Source organism: Lithobates pipiens, unplaced genomic scaffold (genome assembly GCF_037356315.1).
Source record: "Lithobates pipiens isolate NorthernLeopardFrog02 unplaced genomic scaffold, aLitPip1_a1.2 Scaffold_18, whole genome shotgun sequence".
NCBI classification, from domain to species: domain Eukaryota; kingdom Metazoa; phylum Chordata; class Amphibia; order Anura; family Ranidae; genus Lithobates; species Lithobates pipiens.
Window position 1 is genome coordinate 554,028,629 of NW_027507758.1, and position 22,415 is coordinate 554,051,043.

The 22,415-nt window shown below is 46.0% G+C and overlaps 1 protein-coding gene across 6 annotated transcripts in view; it reads right to left on the reverse strand.

Annotated features, from left to right (window-relative positions):
- The window catches only part of LOC143988956 (uncharacterized), a 570,864-nt gene that overhangs the window by 459,449 nt on the left and 89,000 nt on the right, over nucleotides 1-22,415 (reverse strand). For all 6 annotated transcript variants that reach the window (XR_013276941.1, XR_013276942.1, XR_013276943.1 and 3 more), the window contains one exon: nucleotides 18,282-18,381. The gene's annotated coding sequence lies outside the window, so the exon portion shown is untranslated. The remainder of the gene's footprint in view (nucleotides 1-18,281; nucleotides 18,382-22,415) is intronic.

The following is a 22,415-nucleotide window of genomic DNA, read 5'->3' on the forward strand; positions in this document are numbered from 1 at the left end:
ATCTATAATCAAAAAATCGAGGAACAAATTCAAATCTAAATTGATTTTAGTTTAAGAAATAAATTATAGTTTAAAAATTATTTTTAACTGGAAAATGATTTTTAATTCAAATGAAAATCTGTGTATATATTTCACAGAAGCGTCTATAGTAAGTCCATCCGTACGTGTGTCATTCTTTTTATATGATTGCTCTTATGTAATTACTTTTATGCACACTACTCTACGATCATCATTGATCTTTGTGTGTACTCGGATGTGGTTCTTTTATACAGGATCGTCTCTGGTTTTCCTTTATATAGATAATTCTGTGTATCCAACCCCTTCTAACAATGCATGAATGGTAGAGCGTAAATGATCTAATCCACCACAGGGGGCGCATCCATGTAATTGATATAATCTGATTAAGTGTCACTTATAAAGCAATTGATGTCCAATTCGATATTCAGGCCCCTAGGACTCAAAACATCAACTAATTATATCCATTGAGTCTCGTGTTTTGACAATTCCCGTACCATATTGATTCCTCTCCAATAGGGTTTGATTTGTTCAATTCCCCAAAATTGGAGACCAGTGGCGTCCATATTATATTTGAGTTTGAAATGTAACGACACATTATGGTCTTTGAATCCAATTTTAATTTTATGAATGTGTTCAGCGATTCTCACTCTAAATTTTCTTTTTGTCCTTCCAATATACATCAACCCACAAGGGCATTTTAAAGCATATACAACGTGAGTGCTGTTACATGTAATAAACTGTTTTATGTTGAACACTCGATTATTTGATGGAGAGGAAAAATTGTATAATGATCTAACTGGCCTAGAGATTTCTCAGCAAGCTTTGCATCTCCGGCAAGCAAAAAAGCCATTTCGATCCCAAAAAGTAGTTGGAGGTTTCGGGGGGTCAACCACTTTCTTTTATAATTTTGTCACCGAAATTTGGGGCCTTCCTATAAATAAATTGAGGTTGAGATGGAAATGCAGGATTTCGTTTTTTATCTAGCAAAAGGACATGCCAATGCCGCTTGAAGATATCTTCTACCACTTTGTATTGCATATGAAAATCCAAAATGAATCCCCATTCGCTATTATGTTTGACTACGACTTGATCTCCTGATCCCATTTCGGTATTAGTTGTGCCACATCCGGAAAAAATGGTTTATAAAAAGGAATCCCGTGGGGGTGGATTTTAAAGGCACATACAACTTGATTGAAAAACAATCAAAAATATTTTATTACATAAAACAAACAAGGAAGTAACATATAATATACATACATGGACCTTTACCTCCAACAAACCCAATTTAAGTAAAGGCCCTTTAAATCTACCACACCCCTCGGTTAATTCTACTCAACCAATTAGAAACACTTCCTCTTTTCCCCGTTCTACATCAAACTCCTCGTATCAGTCGCACCCCTCACATTCCCAATCTAATCAAAAATCCAAGACCACACCGAGTACTAATTTATATTCCGGCGATTCCACCGAAAAGCAACAAGCTAAAAAACTCACACTCTATATGATTACACATCCTCAATCTGCACCTCCATCTACATCACTTCCGGGGCAGTTGGTTACACCTTCCGCGGCTGTTCCGGAAGCCGCTCCTAACACCCACACTAGCACTGTAAATCAAAACCCAATTACTATTACTTCTATTGACACCGTTTCCAATGATCCTTCTTTTTTAGAACAAATCCTTGTGGGCACCCCCCATAATTGTACAGTCTCAACTAGAGGTCGACCGATATATCAGCCGATATTTGGCGTTTTTTAATTAATCGGCATCGGCCGATTGTTCTGTTAAAAAAGGCCGATGATATATTCAGCGCAACTTGCAAATGACTTCAGTGACTTGTCTCCTGGGCAGTCTGCCAAGAAAAGATCAAAATGATACAATGTTTACACTTGAATGAATGAATTGAACTCTGTGTGTAGAAGTTCTCAGTTTAACCATTTAAAGACTAAATCTTTTTTGACACTTGATGCTTACAAATAAAGATCCAGTATTTTCTGCTAGAAATTCACTTAGAACCCCCAAAACTTATATATATATATATTTTTTAGCAGAGATCCTAGGGAATAAAATAGCGGTTGTTGCAATATATTATGTCACACGGTATTTGCGCAGCGGTCTTTCAAACTCAATTTTTTGGGGAAAAAATACACAGATTTAAAAAAAAAAAAAAAAAAAACAGTAAAGTTAGCCCATTTTTTTTCATCCAAAAGTTTTGATTACCTGTTTTTTTATATGTATATATATATATATATATATATATATATATATATATATAATTCTAAATTATACATACACGTGAACTGTTTGGATGTTTGTTTTGTTTAACCACTTGGGATCCGCGCTATTGCCAAATGACGGCATTAGCGCGGATCTACTTTTCCGGGACTACGTCTATTGACGTCGTCCCGGGTACGAGCGGCCTGCGCGCGCCCTAAGGGGCGCGCGCGGCGCGCTCTGTGATCGGCGAGTCCGTGAGACTCGCCTGATCACCGATCCGTGCAAGGGGTCGATCCCGACCCCTTATCACGTGATCAGCTGTCAGCCAATGACAGCTGATCATGTGATAGAACGGAGCCGGTAATCGGCTATTATTCCTCCTCGCGCTGACAGCGCGAGGAGAGAAAAAAAAAGCCAATCACCGGCGGCCGTGATCGGGACATCAGTCCCGATCACGGCCAGCAATACAGCTGACCACCTGCCCCCTGCCAGTGCCCACCTGCCCACCGCAGTGCCATCCTGAATAAAAGTAAGTTCCCCCACATCAGTGCCACCCACAGTGCCCATAGTGCCCACAGTGCCACCCACAGTGCCACCCACAGTGCCACCCACAGTGCCATCCAGCAGTGCCACCAACAGTGCCACCCACAGTGCCCACAATGTGCCTCAAAGGTGCTGCACCCCAGTGCCGCCCATCAGTGCCCAGCAGTGCCGCCCATCAGTGCCCAGCAGTGCCGCCCATCAGTGCCCAGCAGTGCCACCTATCAGAGCCACCTATCAGTGCCACCTATCAGTGCCCATCAGTCCCATCTATCAGTGGTACCTATCAGTGCCCATCCGTGCCACCCATCCGTGCCACTTATCCGTGCCACCCATCCATGCCATCTTATCTGTGCCCATCTTTGCCCATCAGTGCCGCCTTATCTGTGCCCATCGGTGCCGCCTTATCTGTGCCTATTAGTGCCGCCTTAACTATGCCTATCAGTGCCCACCAGTGCAGCCTATCAGTGCCCACCAATGCAGCCTATCAGTGCCCACCAATGCAGCCCATCAGTGCCCACCAATGCAGCCATCAGTGCCGCCTCATCAGCGCACTTCAATGAAGGAGAAAAATGACCCGTTTGCAAAATTTTATAACAAACTATTAAAACATGATTTTTTTTTTTTTTTTTTGCATCTTTTTTTGTTTGTTTAGCAAAAAATAAAACTCCGAGCTGTAACTAAATACCACCAAAAGAAAGCTCTATTTGTGGGAAAAAAATGATAAAAATTTCATTTGGGTACAGTGTTGTATGCCCGCGCAATTGTCATTCAAAGTGCATCAGCGCTGAAAGCTGAAAATTGGTCTGGGACTGAGGGGGGTTTAAGTGCCCAGTAAGCAAGTGGTTAATGTAAGAAATTTTCTGTATCACCAAGACCCCTTTCACACCACACCACCGATAGCGTGTTTTCCGGCAGTATTACAGCGCTGCCCCATTGATTTCAATAGGGAGCAGTGGTGGAGGAGCGGTAAACACACCGCTCCTAAGAAGCTGCTGGCAGGACTTTTTTCTGACATCCTGCCAGTGCACCGCTGTCGTGTGAAAGCCCTCGGGCTTTCACACTACACACAATGGTGCAGCTTCTTTAGGGCGTTTTGCAAGCTCTATTTCTAACGCTATAGCGCCTGCAAAACACCCTGGTGTGAAAGGGGTCTTAAGGCTGCTTTCACACTGGAGCGAGCAGGCGTTGACGGTAAAACGCTGCCAGTTTTAGCAGCGCTTTACCGTCATTTTAGCGGGGCACTTATAATTCAGCTAGCGGCCCAGGAAGGGGTTAAATGTGCCCGTGAAGCTCAGCTGCCAAATCGCATTGCAGGTGCTTCGGCAGTGGTGCCCATTCATTTCAATGGGCAGGAGTGGTGGAGGAGCGGTATACACCACTCAAAAGATGCTGCTTGCAGGACTTTTTTTTAAAGTCCTGCCAGCGCATCTCCTCAGTGTGAAAGCACTTGGGGCTTCCACACAGACTGCAGGAGAGCCGTTTTTGCAGGCGAGTTATTATCTGATTTAACCAAAGTTAATCTTTCTTCTTACAAGCTCCCTGTTGATGAAATTAACGTCCTGAGGAAAGGCCTCAATTTTTGCCCTACCCAAGATATTGATGTATTCGACGTATATAAAGACCTTCAATTATTTGTTCGTAAATTACTTCTAAAGAAACTTTTCTCCAATAAGGAAGTTCATACTACACACACCTCCCAAGAAACACAAGCACTGGACCAATTAGTGGCCCTTTTGAAAGAAAATAATCCAATTGACCTTATTGATCAACTCGATTTAACCTCCTTGTTGGAGGACACAGTAGATCCACAGGATATCCCTTTTAAGGTAAACTAAATCCAATCTTAAGAAGAAATCTGACTTTTGCCCTGCCCCCAGTACATGCCCTAATGCCGCAGCATTTTTGAAGCTCATCTACAATGATTTGGAAGCGTTAAAAATCTGGAAACGCAGGTCCTAGCCAACCTCAGTAGACAGGAACACATAGCCCTTAAACAACTCTCACTTAACAAAAATATCACAATTAAAACATCAGATAAGGGAGGAAATATTGTCCTTCTTGACAATACAACATACATCGAAATGTGTACCGTTGTGTCCCTGCCAACATTGTGAAGAAGTACACCCTTGAGTTTTATGCTATCATTGATTCGGCCTTCTCTAATCAAATTATCACCCAACAAACTTGGGAATTTGTTCAAAATAAATTTCCACGTGTTCCCGTATTTTATGCTTTGCCAAAAATTCACAAGAATGCAAACAACCCCCCTGGTAGGCCAATTATCTCAGGCGTTGGCTGTCAGTGACAACACTAGCAAAGTTTCCTCCTTGCCTTCCTTTGTTAAGGATACTCTTTAGTTTCTTCAAGTCATTGATTCCTTAATCATTCTGGACCACGCCATCTTTGTAGCAGTGGATGCAGAATCCCTTTACAACTCGATCCCTCACGATAAAAGGGGATAGCAGTTGTTCAACACTTTCTATCCAAGAACCCCGAGATCGACCCGAGATACGGGGAGTTTATCATGTCAATTTTAGATTTCATTTTACAACACAATGTATTCACCTTCAACGGCTCCTACTTCCTCTAGGTGCAGGGGGTAGCGATGGGGACCTGCTATGCCCCATCCTACGCCAACCTGTACCTGGGGGAGTGGGAGGCAATGGTTCTGGATGATGAGGACTTGTCGATGTACTCGGACCACATTCTTTGTTGGTACCGGTACATCAACGACATCTTCATCATCTGGGACGGCCCCCATGACCCGTTAGAACAGTGGCTCCTGAGAATTAACAAGAATAACTTTAATCTACATTTTACTATGAACTCTGATCTTGATCGCATCACCTTCCTTGATGTGGAGATTTACAGGGGTGAATCTGGCAAAGTGTTAAGTAAACTATTTAGGAAGCCAACTGCAGGCAACTCTATTCTCTACGTGTCAAGCTTTCATCCCAAACCCCTAATAAATTCCATCCCGTACAGCCAGTACCTTCGAGTTAGGTGTAATTGCTCGGATGAGGTCGTGTTTCGGGAGGAGGCCAATCAGCTCCGCAAGAGATTGCTTTTGCGGGGCTATTCCCATACCTCCCTGAAGCGCGCCTTCAAACGAGCTTGCCTTCACAATAGAATCAACCTTATACATCGCAAAAAATCTAAAAAGGAAACTGAGGATATCAGAATTATAACTAAATTTAGCAACCAACAAGAGCAGGTTAAGAAAATGATTGAAAAATGCTGGCACATTCTTACATGCGATCCGTCTCTAGGCAAATTTGTGACATCAAAACCCTCCTTTACTTTCAAACAAGCCACATCCATTGGTGACACCCTTGTGAAAAGTGAATTTCGAGACGCTACAAGTTTTACACACTGCAAATACAAAGGCACTTTTACATGCGGTAAATGTCATAACTGCAAATTTATGTTGACACAAAAAAATCCACTTTTGCCCAATGGCAAAATCTTTCACCCAAAACACTTTGCCAACTGCCACACATTCAGAGTAATTTATTTGCTCCTGTGTGAGTGCAGTTGTTTTTACGTTGGCAAAACCAAACAGGAATTTTGGAAACGTGCATATAGGCATATTACTAGTATGCGCACCTGTGATCCGGACCTCCCCCTAGGCCGCCACACCACCTTAGTCCATGGGGGAAACTCCCCAAAATCAAATTCCTCATCTTGGACAGAATTCACCCAAACCACAGGGGGGGAGATTGGAACAAAATTCTCCTGCAGATGGATTCACTCCTTGAAAGCTACTCAGTCTCCGGGTCTTAACGACACTATTTGGTTCAAACCGTTTTTGGAAGGGTTCGTCTCAGGGGGTAGGAAACAATAGGGAATTAGCTACTTATACTTATGATATTTATACCACTATCTTTTTTTGTCATCTTTTGCGCTTTTTACATATAAGTCATCCAATATGTACTATTATTTATTTTGATGGCGTTATTGCTAAATGAACTGTTGTATGATTGTGTTATTGTTAAACTAAGCAGTAGAGTTATATTGCACTATAATAATTGATTATCGTTCTATTTTGCCAGTGTTTGAAGCTAATTATTTTATTCTGTACCTTTAAGGGCGAGGGAGGCCTTCAGCATTTTGTGCAACTCTATTACATGACCATTTTTTAGTTCATTATTTGTCACCCCCAAATCCATGGTATTCCCATGGCTTATATGGATTCTTTTGTCAGTTTATATGTGGATTACATCTGGGCGCTTACATCTCCCGCTCTAATATCTTGTCCTCCGTTATTCAACAGATTCCATGTTAATGTTGTATCTACACCCCTGAAGAAGGATATGCTTTATTAAGCTCCGAAGCGCGTAGGGTGGCTATACCTACATGGATTATATTATAAACCTATGTGGTGCACATTGTTATTAACAGTGTCTTTATAATTGTACCCAGAGATATTTTTTTTATGTATATTGTATATTACTTCCTTGTTTGTTTTATGTAATAAAATATTTTTCATTGTTTTTCAATCAAGTTGTACGTGCCTTTAAAATCCTCCCCCAGGGGATTCCTTTTTATAATACATTTTAGTGTGTCTTTTCACACTGGGGCGGTGCGCTTGGGGGACGTTAGGAAAAGTCCTGCAAGCAGCATCTTTAGAGCGGATTGGGAGTGCTGTATACAAAGCTTCCAAAACACCCTGCCCATTGAAATGAATTGGCAGCGCTTCCAAAGAGCCTGAAAAGTACTTCGGAAGCGCCACAACATGGGTACGTTTAACCCCCTCTTCAGCCGCTAGCGGGGGTTAAAAGTGCCCAGCTAGTGGGGGTTAAACACCCTGATTAAACATCACTAAAGTGCAGCTAAAATGCTCACTGCTTTAGCGCTAATGCGGCCACGGCTCAGCGTGAAAGGGGTCCTAATGCTGTATGGTGCCCAAGTAAATGAGCCCTTATTGTTGAACTGTAGACCAAATTTTTTTTCTTTTTCTTTTTAATAGAGCAAGGGAGGGTTACAACCACCCGTCAGTTTTCTTTCCACATCTGTGGCTCGTTGTTCAGACTTCCTTTCACATCCTATCCCATGCCAAATACAGGAATTAAGAGGAAATCCCTTCTGAGTAAGGGAATCCCTGGGTGTCACCAGAACTAGTGCCGATAATCCTGTTTCGGCGTCAACCCAAAATTAGTGATTTCCTTTTACCTTCACTTTCGATGATAATGGTTAAAAATGAAAGTAGAGGGTGAGTCTCCCTAACGGGGTCACAGATCTGATCCCTCTCCACCAGGGCTGGACTGGGACAGAAATTTGGCCCTGGACTTCATCCAGACCGGCCCACTTACATTTTGAGTGTCCCATCAGCACTCCCTAACATCAGTGTGTCCCATCAGCACCCCCTTACAACAGAGTGTCCCATCATCACCCATTACATCAGAGTGCCCCATCACCAGCCCCCTTACATCAGAGTGTCCCATCAGCACTCCCTAACATCAGAGAGTCCCATCAGCACTCCCTAACATCAGAGTGTCCCATCAGCACCCCCTAACATCAGAGTGTCCCATCAGCACCCCCTTACATCAGAGTGTCCCATCACCAGCCCCCTTACATGAGAGTGTCCCATCAGCACTCCCTAACATCAGAGAGTCCCATCAGCGCCCCCTAACATCAGTGTGTCCCATCAGCACCCCCTTACAACAGAGTGTCCCATCATCACCCCTTACATCAGAGTGTCTCATCACCAGCCCCCTCACATAAGAGTGTCCCATCCTTACTCCCTAACATCAGAGAGTCCCATCAGCGCCCCCTAACATCAGAGAGTCCCATCAGCACCCCCTTACATCAGAGTGTCCCATCACCAGCCCCCTTACATCAGAGTGTCCCATCAGCACTCCCTAACATCAGAGAGTCCCATCAGCACTCCCTAACATCAGAGTGTCCCATCAGCACCCCCTAACATCAGAGTGTCCCATCAGCACCCCCTTACATCAGAGTGTCCCATCACCAGCCCCCTTACATCAGAGTGTCCCATCAGCACTCCCTAATATCAGAGAGTCCCATCAGCACTCCCTAACATCAGAGTGTCCCATCAGCACCCCCTAACATCAGAGAGTCCCATCAGCACCCCCTTACATCAGAGTGTCCCATCACCAGCCCCCTTACATCAGAGTGTCCCATTACCAGCCCCCTTACATCAGAGTGTCCCATTACCAGCCCCCTTACATCAGAGTGTCCCATTACCAGCACCTCCATACATCAGAATGTCCCATCAGCAGCCCCCTTACATCAGAGTGTTCCATCAGCACCCCCTTACATCAGAGTGTCCCATTACCAGCCCCCTTACATCAGAGTGTCCCATTACCAGCCCCCTTACATCAGAGTGTCCCATCAGCACACCCTAACATCAGAGAGTCCCATCAGCACCCCCTTACATCAGAGTGTCCCATCACCAGCCCCCTTACATAAGAGTGTCCCATCAGCACTCCCTAACATCAGAGTGTTCCATCAGCGCCCCCTAACATCAGTGTGTCCCATCAGCACCCCCTTACATCAGAGTGTCCCATCACCAGCCCCCTTACATGAGAGTGTCCCATCAGCACTCCCTAACATCAGAGAGTCCCATCAGCGCCCCCTAACATCAGTGTGTCCCATCAGCACCCCCTTACAACAGAGTGTCCCATCATCACCCCTTACATCAGAGTGTCTCATCACCAGCCCCCTTACATAAGAGTGTCCCATCAGTACTCCCTAACATCAGAGAGTCCCATCAGTGCCCCCTAACATCAGAGAGTCCCATCAGCACCCCCTTACATCAGAGTGTCCCATCACCAGCCCCCTTACATCAGAGTGTCCCATCAGCACTCCCTAACATCAGAGAGTCCCATCAGCACTCCCTAACATCAGAGTGTCCCATCAGCACCCCCTAACATCAGAGTGTCCCATCAGCACCCCCTTACATCAAAGTGTCCCATCACCAGCCCCCTTACATCAGAGTGTCCCATCAGCACTCCCTAATATCAGAGAGTCCCATCAGCACTCCCTAACATCAGAGTGTCCCATCAGCACCCCCTAACATCAGAGAGTCCCATCAGCACCCCCTTACATCAGAGTGTCCCATCACCAGCCCCCTTACATCAGAGTGTCCCATTACCAGCCCCCTTACATCAGAGTGTCCCATTACCAGCCCCCTTACATCAGAGTGTCCCATTACCAGCACCTCCGTACATCAGAATGTCCCATCAGCAGCCCCCTTACATCAGAGTGTTCCATCAGCACCCCCTTACATCAGAGTGTCCCATTACCAGCCCCCTTACATCAGAGTGTCCCATTACCAGCCCCCTTACATCAGAGTGTCCCATCAGCACACCCTAACATCAGAGAGTCCCATCAGCACCCCCTTACATCAGAGTGTCCCATTACCAGCCCCCTTACATCAGAGTGTCCCATTACCAGCCCCCTTACATCAGAGTGTCCCATCAGCACACCCTAACATCAGAGAGTCCCATCAGCACCCCCTTACATCAGAGTGTCCCATCACCAGCCCCCTTACATCAGAGTGTCCCATTACAAGTCCCCTTACATCAGAGTGTCCCATTACCAGCACCTGCGTACATCAGAATGTCCCATCAGCAGCCCCCTTACATCAGAGTGTTCCATCAGCACCCCCTTACATCAGAGTGTCCCATTACCAGCCCCCTTACATCAGAGTGTCCCATTACCAGCCCCCTTACATCAGAGTGTCCCATCAGCACACCCTAACATCAGAGAGTCCCATCAGCACCCCCTTACATCAGAGTGTCCCATTACCAGCCCCCTTACATCAGAGTGTCCCATTACCAGCCCCCTTACATCAGAGTGTCCCATCAGCACACCCTAACATCAGAGAGTCCCATCAGCACCCCCTTACATCAGAGTGTCCCATCACCAGCCCCCTTACATAAGAGTGTCCCATCAGCACTCCCTAACATCAGAGTGTCCCATCAGCGCCCCCTAACATCAGTGTGTCCCATCAGCACCCCCTTACAACAGAGTGTCCCATCAGCACCCCCTTACATCAGAGTGTCCCATCACCAGCCCCCTTACATGAGAGTGTCCCATCAGCACTCCCTAACATCAGAGAGTCCCATCAGCGCCCCCTAACATCAGTGTGTCCCATCAGCACCCCCTTACAACAGAGTGTCCCATCATCACCCCTTACATCAGAGTGTCTCATCACCAGCCCCCTTACATAAGAGTGTCCCATCCTTACTCCCTAACATCAGAGAGTCCCATCAGCGCCCCCTAACATCAGAGAGTCCCATCAGCACCCCCTTACATCAGAGTGTCCCATCACCAGCCCCCTTACATCAGAGTGTCCCATCAGCACTCCCTAACATCAGAGAGTCCCATCAGCACTCCCTAACATCAGAGTGTCCCATCAGCACCCCCTTACATCAGAGTGTCCCATCACCAGCCCCCTTACATCAGAGTGTCCCATCACCAGCCCCCTTACATGAGAGTGTCCCATCAGCACTCCCTAACATCAGAGAGTCCCATCAGCGCCCCCTAACATCAGTGTGTCCCATCAGCACCCCCTTACAACAGAGTGTCCCATCATCACCCCTTACATCAGAGTGTCTCATCACCAGCCCCCTTACATAAGAGTGTCCCATCCTTACTCCCTAACATCAGAGAGTCCCATCAGCGCCCCCTAACATCAGAGAGTCCCATCAGCACCCCCTTACATCAGAGTGTCCCATCACCAGCCCCCTTACATCAGAGTGTCCCATCAGCACTCCCTAACATCAGAGAGTCCCATCAGCACTCCCTAACATCAGAGTGTCCCATCAGCACCCCCTTACATCAGAGTGTCCCATCACCAGCCCCCTTACATCAGAGTGTCCCATCAGCACTCCCTAATATCAGAGAGTCCCATCAGCACTCCCTAACATCAGAGTGTCCCATCAGCACCCCCTAACATCAGAGAGTCCCATCAGCACCCCCTTACATCAGAGTGTCCCATCACCAGCCCCCTTACATCAGAGTGTCCCATTACCAGCCCCCTTACATCAGAGTGTCCCATTACCAGCCCCCTTACATCAGAGTGTCCCATTACCAGCACCTCCATACATCAGAATGTCCCATCAGCAGCCCCCTTACATCAGAGTGTTCCATCAGCACCCCCTTACATCAGAGTGTCCCATTACCAGCCCCCTTACATCAGAGTGTCCCATTACCAGCCCCCTTACATCAGAGTGTCCCATCAGCACACCCTAACATCAGAGAGTCCCATCAGCACCCCCTTACATCAGAGTGTCCCATCACCAGCCCCCTTACATAAGAGTGTCCCATCAGCACTCCCTAACATCAGAGTGTCCCATCAGCGCCCCCTAACATCAGTGTGTCCCATCAGCACCCCCTTACATCAGAGTGTCCCATCACCAGCCCCCTTACATGAGAGTGTCCCATCAGCACTCCCTAACATCAGAGAGTCCCATCAGCGCCCCCTAACATCAGTGTGTCCCATCAGCACCCCCTTACAACAGAGTGTCCCATCATCACCCCTTACATCAGAGTGTCTCATCACCAGCCCCCTTACATAAGAGTGTCCCATCAGTACTCCCTAACATCAGAGAGTCCCATCAGTGCCCCCTAACATCAGAGAGTCCCATCAGCACCCCCTTACATCAGAGTGTCCCATCACCAGCCCCCTTACATCAGAGTGTCCCATCAGCACTCCCTAATATCAGAGAGTCCCATCAGCACTCCCTAACATCAGAGTGTCCCATCAGCACCCCCTAACATCAGAGAGTCCCATCAGCACCCCCTTACATCAGAGTGTCCCATCACCAGCCCCCTTACATCAGAGTGTCCCATTACCAGCCCCCTTACATCAGAGTGTCCCATTACCAGCCCCCTTACATCAGAGTGTCCCATTACCAGCACCTCCGTACATCAGAATGTCCCATCAGCAGCCCCCTTACATCAGAGTGTTCCATCAGCACCCCCTTACATCAGAGTGTCCCATTACCAGCCCCCTTACATCAGAGTGTCCCATTACCAGCCCCCTTACATCAGAGTGTCCCATCAGCACACCCTAACATCAGAGAGTCCCATCAGCACCCCCTTACATCAGAGTGTCCCATTACCAGCCCCCTTACATCAGAGTGTCCCATTACCAGCCCCCTTACATCAGAGTGTCCCATCAGCACACCCTAACATCAGAGAGTCCCATCAGCACCCCCTTACATCAGAGTGTCCCATCACCAGCCCCCTTACATAAGAGTGTCCCATCAGCACTCCCTAACATCAGAGTGTCCCATCAGCGCCTCCTAACATCAGTGTGTCCCATCAGCACCCCCTTACAACAGAGTGTCCCATCATCACCCCTTACATCAGAGTGTCCCATCACCAGCCCCCTTACATAAGAGTGTCCCATCAGTACTCCCTAACATCAGAGAGTCCCATCAGCGCCCCCTAACATCAGAGAGTCCCATCAGCACCCCCTTACATCAGAGTGTCCCATCACCAGCCCCCTTACATCAGAGTGTCCCATCAGCACTCCCTAACATCAGAGTCCCATCAGCACTCCCTAACATCAGAGTGTCCCATCAGCACCCCCTAACATCAGAGAGTCCCATCAGCACCCCCTTACATCAGAGTGTCCCATCACCAGCCCCCTTACATCAGAGTGTCCCATTACCAGCCCCATTACATCAGAGTGTCCCATTACCAGCCCCCTTACATCAGAGTGTCCCATTACCAGCACCTCCGTACATCAGAGTGTCTCATCAGCAGCCCCCTTACATCAGAGTGTCCCATCAGCACCCCCTTACATCAGAGTGTCCCATTACCAGCCCCCTTACATCAGAGTGTCCCATTACCAGCCCCCTTACATCAGAGTGTCCCATTACCAGCCCCCTTACATAAGAGTGTCCCATCAGCAGCCCCCTTACATCAGAGTGTCCCATCAGCAGCCCCCTTACATCAGAGTGTCCCATCAGCAGCCCCCTTACATAAGAGTGTCCCATCAGCACTCCCTAACATCAGAGAGTCCCATCAGCACCCCCTTACATCAGAGTGTCCCATCACCAGCCCCCTTACATCAGAGAGTCCCATCAGCACCCCCTTAAATCAGAGAGTCCCATCAGCACCCCCTTACATCAGAGAGTCCCATCAGCACCAACTTACATCAGAGTGTCCCATCAGCACCCCCTTACATCAGAGTGTTCCATTACCAGTCCCCTTACATCAGAGTGTCCCATTACCAGCCCCATTACATCAGTGTCCCATCAGCACACCCTAACATCAGAGTGTCCCATCAGCACCCCCTAACATCAGAGAGTCCCATCAGCACCCCTTACATCAGAGTGTCCCATCACCAGCCCCCTTACATCAGAGTGTCCCATCAGCACTCCCTAACATCAGAGAGTCCCATCAGCACCCCCTTACATCAGAGAGTCCCATCAGCACCCCCTTACATCAGAGTGTCCCATCAGCACCCCCTTACATCAGAGTGTCCCATCAGCACCCCCTTACATCAGAGTGTCCCATTACCAGCCTCCTTACATCAGAGTGTCCCATTACCAGCCCCCTTACATCAGAGTGTCCCATCAGCACACCCTAACATCAGAGTGTCCCATCAGCAGCCCCCTTACATCAGAGTGTCCCATCAGCACCCCCTTACATCAGAGTGTCCCATTACCAGCCCCCTTACATCAGAGTGTCCCATTACCAGCCCCCTTACATCAGAGTGTCCCATTACCAGCACCTCCATACATCAGAGTGTCCCATCAGCAGCCCCCTTACATCAGAGTGTCCCATCAGCAGCCCCCTTACATCAGAGTGTCCCATCAGCAGCCCCTTACATCAGAGTGTCCCATCAGCACCCCCCTTACATCAGAGTGTCCCATCAGCAGCCCCCTTACATCAGAGTGTCCCATCACCAGCCCCCTTACATCAGAGTGGCCCATCACCAGCCCCCTTACATCAGAGTGGCCCATCAGCACTCCCTAACATCAGAGTGTCCCATCAGCACCCCCTTACATCAGAGTGTCCCATCAGCACCCCCTAACATCAGAGAGTCCCATCACCAGCCCCCTTACATAAGAGTGTCCCATTACCAGCCCCCTTACATCAGAGTGTCCCATTAACAGCACCTCCATACATCAGAGTGTCCCATCAGCAGCCCCCTTACATCAGAGTGTCCCAACAGCAGCCCCCTTACATCAGAGTGTCCCATCACCAGCCCCCTTACATCAGAGTGTCCCATCAGCACTCCCTAACATCAGAGAGTCCCATCAGCACCCCCTTACATCAGAGAGTCCCATCAGCACCCCCTTACATCAGAGTGTCCCATCAGCACCCCCTTACATCAGAGTGTCCCATCAGCACCCCCTTACATCAGAGTGTCCCATTACCAGCCCCCTTACATCAGAGTGTCCCATCAGCACACCCTAACATCAGAGTGTCCCATCAGCAGCCCCCTTACATCAGAGTGTTCCATCAGCACCCCCTTACATCAGAGTGTCCCATTACCAGCCCCCTTACATCAGAGTGTCCCATTACCAGCCCCCTTACATCAGAGTTTCCCATTACCAGCACCTCCATACATCAGAGTGTCCCATCAGCAGCCCCCTTACATCAGAGTGTCCCATCAGCAGCCCCCTTACATCAGAGTGTCCCATCAGCAGCCCCCTTACATCAGAGTGTCCCATCAGCACCCCCCTTACATCAGAGTGTCCCATCAGCAGCCCCCTTACATCAGAGTGTCCCATCAGCAGCCCCCTTACATCAGAGTGTCCCATCAGCAGCCCCCTTACATCAGAGTGTCCCATCAGCACCCCCCTTACATCAGAGTGTCCCATCAGCAGCCCCCTTACATCAGAGTGTCCCATCACCAGCCCCCTTACATCAGAGTGGCCCACTGAGCCATCGGCCCACTGGGAAACTCCCGGTGGGAGTGGGCCTGCTCTCCACACTATCCAAAAAAAAAAAAAAGTCTTTAATTATACATCAAGGCTGCATTCACACCTGAGCAGAGCGTATTTTTGCCAGAGATTTGCCAGTGAATTTTTGGTATGTTTTAACGCATATATACACGTTTTTGAAGCATTTTTTCTATGTATTATAAGCTTCAGGAGGAGGAGAAGGAGCCTAGTTGTTAGGCAGAGAAATGCTTGAAAAATGCACATAAATACTTGTGCAGCGCATATTCAGACACACCCATTGAATTTGAATAGGATAAATCTGCATGAATCTACGTAATCAGATTTGATTGGGGCCTTAATAAAGAATACATAAAAAAGAAAGAACACAGAAAACTATTTGTTGCTCAGACTTCCTGCTTAAAGGACAACTTTAGAACCATCTCATTAATTGCAGTCTTCCTAGTAAATTTCCATTCTTCCGACTTCCATGGTCCTCATTGGTAAGTCCTGATTGGCACTACAGAGCCTTTGCAAGGAAAGTGTCTCATCCAGGTCCTCTTCCTACCATGCATGCACCCAGGGGCCCTATTCATTACTATGGATGATTCCTACCAGGGTGGATTTGAATTCACTGTGGCCGTCATTCAGCCATAGCACGGATGTCAAGTGGTTAAACAGCAACTGTCATCTCTGTCCCGCAGTGGCTCCTCCTCTGACCCGCTGTTGACTCACCGACAGTCCCATTCACTTTAATGGGACAGCTGGTGATGTGGCAGTGACACAACAAGGTGAGGGACGTGGTGGCAGCAGGTGAGTGGATGCCCGCTAACAAGTGCTGCCATGATGGATCTGAAGTGACAGGTGCTCTTTAAACGTAAGGACTTATTGGTAGTTAGAATCTTTAATATTTGCAAACAAAATGAAGGTTTCTTATTTAGAATAATAAGCTGTCAGGTTAGTAAATCAGTGATATCTGAGCCTATTCAATCATACAGTTTGTAGTGTACATAGATTTGCAAAATAATGGGATAAAGGAATATTCCTGAATTTTGTTTTATCGCCTGGTTACTGTGAATACATCAATGCAGTGCCTGTTATCTCAGCTTGCAGAGCTTGGATTCATTGAATGAGTTTATCAAAAAATGTAAATATTGCAGAATATACAGCCTCATGTTACATAACTAAGCTCCATTTCATGCTGAATAAACTAAATTATTAATGCATCCTAAATAGAAATTTATCTTTAGATAGATTTTTACCCCAAAAGCATTTTATTAAAAAAATTGATAAAAAAAAATCAAAAAAAAAATCAGATAAAAAAATAAAATCATTTATTTATATCCACCCTGATTCCTACTCTGCTGGGTGACTGGTGGCTACCAAGAGTACTGTACAGATCATCTATAGGAATTAATGGAGTGATGACACGTATGCTCGTTAGGGAGAGAGAACCCAGTCAGAATGTTTTCTTTGTAAAAGCTATGAATGAAACTATGACTGAAATAAAAAATGCTATACATGATGCCGTCTATTTCCAGAATTAACAGCATTTGTTTCTGAGTTCCCAGAATAAACTGTGTGTAAAGGCATTGGGGCGCCTGCCTTTACACACACATGACATTTAATGACATCCCAGTCTTAGTCCGTAGGGTTCAGTATTGCATTGCCCACCCTTTGCAGCTATAACAGCTTCAAGTCTTCTGGGAAGGCTGAGCACAAGGTTTAGAAGTGTGTCTATGGGAATGTTTGACCATTTTTCCAGAAGAGCATTTGTGAGGTCAGGCACTGATGTTGGATGAGAAGGCCTGGCTCGCAGTCTCCACTCTAATTCATCCCAAAGGTGTTCTATCAGGTTGAGGTCAGGACTCTGTGCAGGCCAGTCAAGTTTGCGCACTGGTGCACAGACAAGTTGGAACAGGAAAGGGCCATCCTCAAACTGTTCCCACAAAGCTGGGAGCAGAAATTGTCCAAAATGTCTTGGTATGCTCACGCCTTAAGAGATTCCTTCACTGGAACTAAGAGGCCAATCCCAACTCCTGAAAAACAACCCCACACCATAACCCCCACCTCTACCAAATGATTTGGACCAGTGCAAAAAGCAAGGTCCATAAAGACATGCATGAGTGAGTTTGGGGTGGAGGAACTTGACTGGACTACACAGAGTCCTGACCTCAACCCGATAGAACACCTTTGGGATATATTAGAGGTGAGACTGCACTCCAGGCCTTCTCGTCCAACATCAGTGCCTGACCTCACAAACGCACTTCTGGAAGAATGGTCCAACATTTCCATAGACACACACCTAAACCTTGTGGACAGCCTTCCCAGAAGAGTTGAAGCTGTTATAACTGCAAAGGGTGGGCCAACCCAATACTGAACCCTGCAGACTAAGGCTGGATTCACACCTATACAGTTTTAGTGCTTTTTGCATTTTGCAGATTTGCCCTAGAGTCCATATAACATGGTTTCCTATGGAACACGATCTGTAGTGCAAATCAGCAAAATGCAAAAAGCACATAAAAATGCATAGGTGTGAATCCAGCCTTAGACTGGGAGGCCATTAAAGTTGATGTGCGGTAACATTTTCGGTAGTATCAATGACTATGGTTGTTGTATTTTGCTCCTACCTTAAATGGACTTCCGTCGTGTACATTTTGCTTTTGTTCATGTACGTTCACGTTACGCTTTTTACCTTTGTTGAAAATCAATGACGACTAATAAAAATTGCTATTTGGAAAAACAAAACAAAAAAAAAAACAAGTTAATGTGCGTGTAAAGGCAGCTGTCACAATACTTTTGACAATATATTGTATTTCTGTTACCTGTTGATCCTGTCAATTGATCATATATTTTTCTACTTCCTATAACGTGACAACTCTGCAGTGAGATCATGTACTATATATATTGTACAAGATCTCATATATATAAATATATATAATAATATGTATTATAATAATAATTATAATAATAATGTACCATCACCCTGTAAGACAGAAGAGTCTAATGCCCGTACACATGGGCTGAATGGTGGGCAGCATCGCTTGGTCCACTAGAAACCGCCAGACGCTCTGCCCGTGTGCTGCAGCCAACAGAAGGCGGCCAGCTTCTATTAAAGGGACATGGCAGTCCCCCCTGTCAGAACACAATAGCACAGTAGGGGAGATAGCTGTACTAACATCTCTTAGTTAGTACATCGGCTCCTCTGGAGCTGTCAGTTTTTTTTTGTTCAGCCCTGAAAGAAAAAATGAGTAGTGTGTTCTAGACTTTAGATGGACATGTTGTTTTGAGTTGATGGGGACTATTTCCCCCTGCTTGCAATGCAAATTTACACTTTGAATTTAGGGGACTGTAAACACACACACCTGAGCAGCGTTACTACCTGCAAAGGCAATGGATTGGGGTGTACATATGGCCACAATGCTTTCCACTGCGGCGCAACCAAATTTATCCGCACTGTCGCTCATGGCGGCCAACAGCGACTGACAGATGAGACTCAATCAACTGAATGGGGTGGTGGGGTTTTTAGGGGGTAAAACAGGCAACATAATGCCTCCTCAACACCTGTTAAACACCCTCCAAAGATCAATCCAATACTGATCGCTCTTCAGAGAGCAACACGAGTGTAAACAAGCCAGGATTCTGCCAATTCAGATCTGTGCAGTGCCTTGACACGCATTGGCTGAAAACATTCCGAGTTTTGAATCCACTGATGCTTTTCATGAGCCTTTCATGGGAGTTTCAGCACACGTCAACGCATGACAAACATACCTGTCCAAGGTAATAACAAAAGAACACAGGAAACAACAGACACGCAAATGTGAAGTCAGCCTAAGCGATACTCAAATTAAAACTGGAACTGAAGTCTAAAGTGGAGCTCAGCCCAAAAGTGGAAGATCTGCTTGTTCACACCAGCCCCCCCCCCACCCCCACTGCCATATTTGGCACTTTTTGTCAAAACCAGGTACCCGCTCCCTCTTCCCGGATAAGATCGCTGCACATTGATTGCGTTGATCTACTGAATTTTACGCCCCCTGCTGTCTTCTGGGAGACACAAGTCCTAGAAGAGAGTGGGACCTTTCAATAAGGGCAGCGCAACTCACACATGCACAGTAGGAAACAGGCTGGGAAGCCGCAGGGCTTCACTTCCTATTTCCCTTATAAGGATGCCGCTCCTGCACCCAAAGCTGATGGACAAATCGGCTAGGGGTGCCGACATCACGGGATACCACTACAGGTAAGTATCCTTATATTAACCACTTCCCAACTGGCGCATGCTGATGTACTTTGGCAGAATGGCATGGATGGGCAAATGGGCATACCTGTGCGTCCCTTTAAATTTGGGGCCACGCCATCATGTGCATGCCGCCATCGCGTGCATGCTGGCTGAGACCTCCGTGAGTCGGATCACAAGTCCCGTGGACTCGATCACCGCGGGGATACCCGCGATAGTCTCACGGGAAGGAAGAACTGGGAGATGCTAATGTAAACAAGCATCTACCTGTTCTGCCTAGTGACAGTGTCACTGATCTCTTCTCCCTGTGATCGGGAGGAGTGATCAGTGACGTGTCACACACAGCCACACCGCCCCACAGTTAGAAACTCGCCCCAGGACACACTTAACCCCTACACTGCCACCTAGCTATTAACCCCTTCACTGTCAGTGTCATTTAGACAGGAATCAGTGCATTTGTATAGCACTGATTGCTGTATAAATGACAATGGTGTCAAAAATGTCCAATGTGTCTGCTGTAATGTCACAGTCACGATAAAAATCGCTGATCCCCGCCATTACTAGTAAAAAAAAAAAAAATTATTTAAAAAAATGCCATAAAACTGTCCCCTATTTTGTAAACGCTATAACTTTTGCGCAAACCAATTAGTTAACACTTATTGTGATTTTCTTTACCAAAAATATGTAGAAGAATACATATTGGCCTAAACTGAGGAAAAAAAATATTTTTTATATTATAACAAAATGTAAAATATAATGCTTTTTTTTCAAAATTGTTGCTCTTTTTTTGTTTATAGCGCAAAAAATAAAAACCACAGAGGTGATCAAATACCACCAAAAGAAATCTCTATTTGTGGGGAAAAAAGGACGTCAATTTTGTTTGGGAGCCATGTCGCACGACCGCGCAATTGTGTTAAAGAGACGCAGTGCCGAATCGCAAAAAGTGGTCTGGGGCTTAAGTGGTTAACATTCATGAGCTACACTATTTGTAGCTCCTGACTAGGGTTGTCAAACGCCAGTAAATTTACTGACAGTTTGTAAAAATCGGTGATTTTTTTATAACTACCAGTAACGGCTCTTTCACACGGAACGGATCCGCGCTGATCTGCCCCGTGGACATCCGCTTGCTCAGCGGGGATCGCTCTGTCGATCCCCACTGAGCAGGCAGAGGACAGGTTTGTCTCTGCACACCGTGCAGGGACGGACCTGTCCAAGCACCGCTCTCCCCTATAGGGGATCGGATGAGGACGGACCGCAGAGTCCATCGTCACCCGATCCGATCCTCAGACTTTTTCGGATCGGAGCGGGTCGGACGTCATTGGACATGTCACCGCTGACATCCGACGCTCCATAGACCTCTATGGAGCATCCTTTCAGGTCCACCTGAAAAAAGGCGGACTTGAGCGTATCAGTCGCGTGAAAGAGGCCTATATATCAGGGGCTGATATTTTCATGCTGTGTTGACTTTTTAAGTGTAAATCAAGCAAATGACTTTGGTATAGGTATTGTCAGTGTTTTCATATATGTTTATACTGTTCAAATATTCACTGTTTTAGTTTTCAATAGGAGTTCTGTAATTTCTTATGCCAGTAAAAAATGTGCTCCGCCAGTAAATTTTCCATGTTTTGTCAGTAAAAAATACTGTAGGAGGATGGCCACCCTGTTCCTGACTTTTCATTTTTTTTTTATTTATACAGGCTGGAACTCCTCTTTAAAAAAAAAATATGAGCAGGCAGAAATTTTATTGTAGACACAATGAGGTTGATTTATTAACGGCAAATATACTGTGCCCTGCAAGTCCACTTGTTCTAGATTTAAGGGGAAGCTCTGAAATGAGAGGAAGCTCTGCTGTTTTCCTTCATTTAGTCTCTTTTTGTATATAGTGCAAAAAAATGTAAAACTGCAGAGTTGATCAAATCCCACCAAAAGAAAGCTCTATTTATGTGTCAAAAAAAGACATACATTTTATTTGCATACAGCGTTGCATGACCACGCAATTGTCAGTTAAAATAAGTAGTGCAGTGCCGTATTGCAAAACATGATCTGGTCATGAAGGGGAGTAAATCATAGATTCCAGAGGGCATGTGGTTAATAAATATAAATATATATATATATATGTAAAAAAAGGTATGTAGCGCTGCCTTTTAAAATACACCACCTATTATGTGACACAAATCAATAACTGTAATAAATACGTACATAAATGTGCAAATGTAAAAACACTGTGCATCCATAAACGTGCAAAACACAGTAGTGTATAATATTTAAAAAGTGCAAAATCACATATATAAAAAGTGATACATCCAAATGACATGAAATGTGCAAATATCGCAAACAATATGTGACTGAATCACAATACAAAAATGGCTAAAAAAGAAGAAGAAAAACATAAAAATAAAAAAGTCCATGTGCAAATACAAGTGTTCAAACAAATGTTCCAGTGCTATTCAGTAGCTCGATATCCAAATGTGACAGTATATCTAATAGTCATGCAGTGTTGTCACAGATGCAGACATGCTTCACAAAAAGA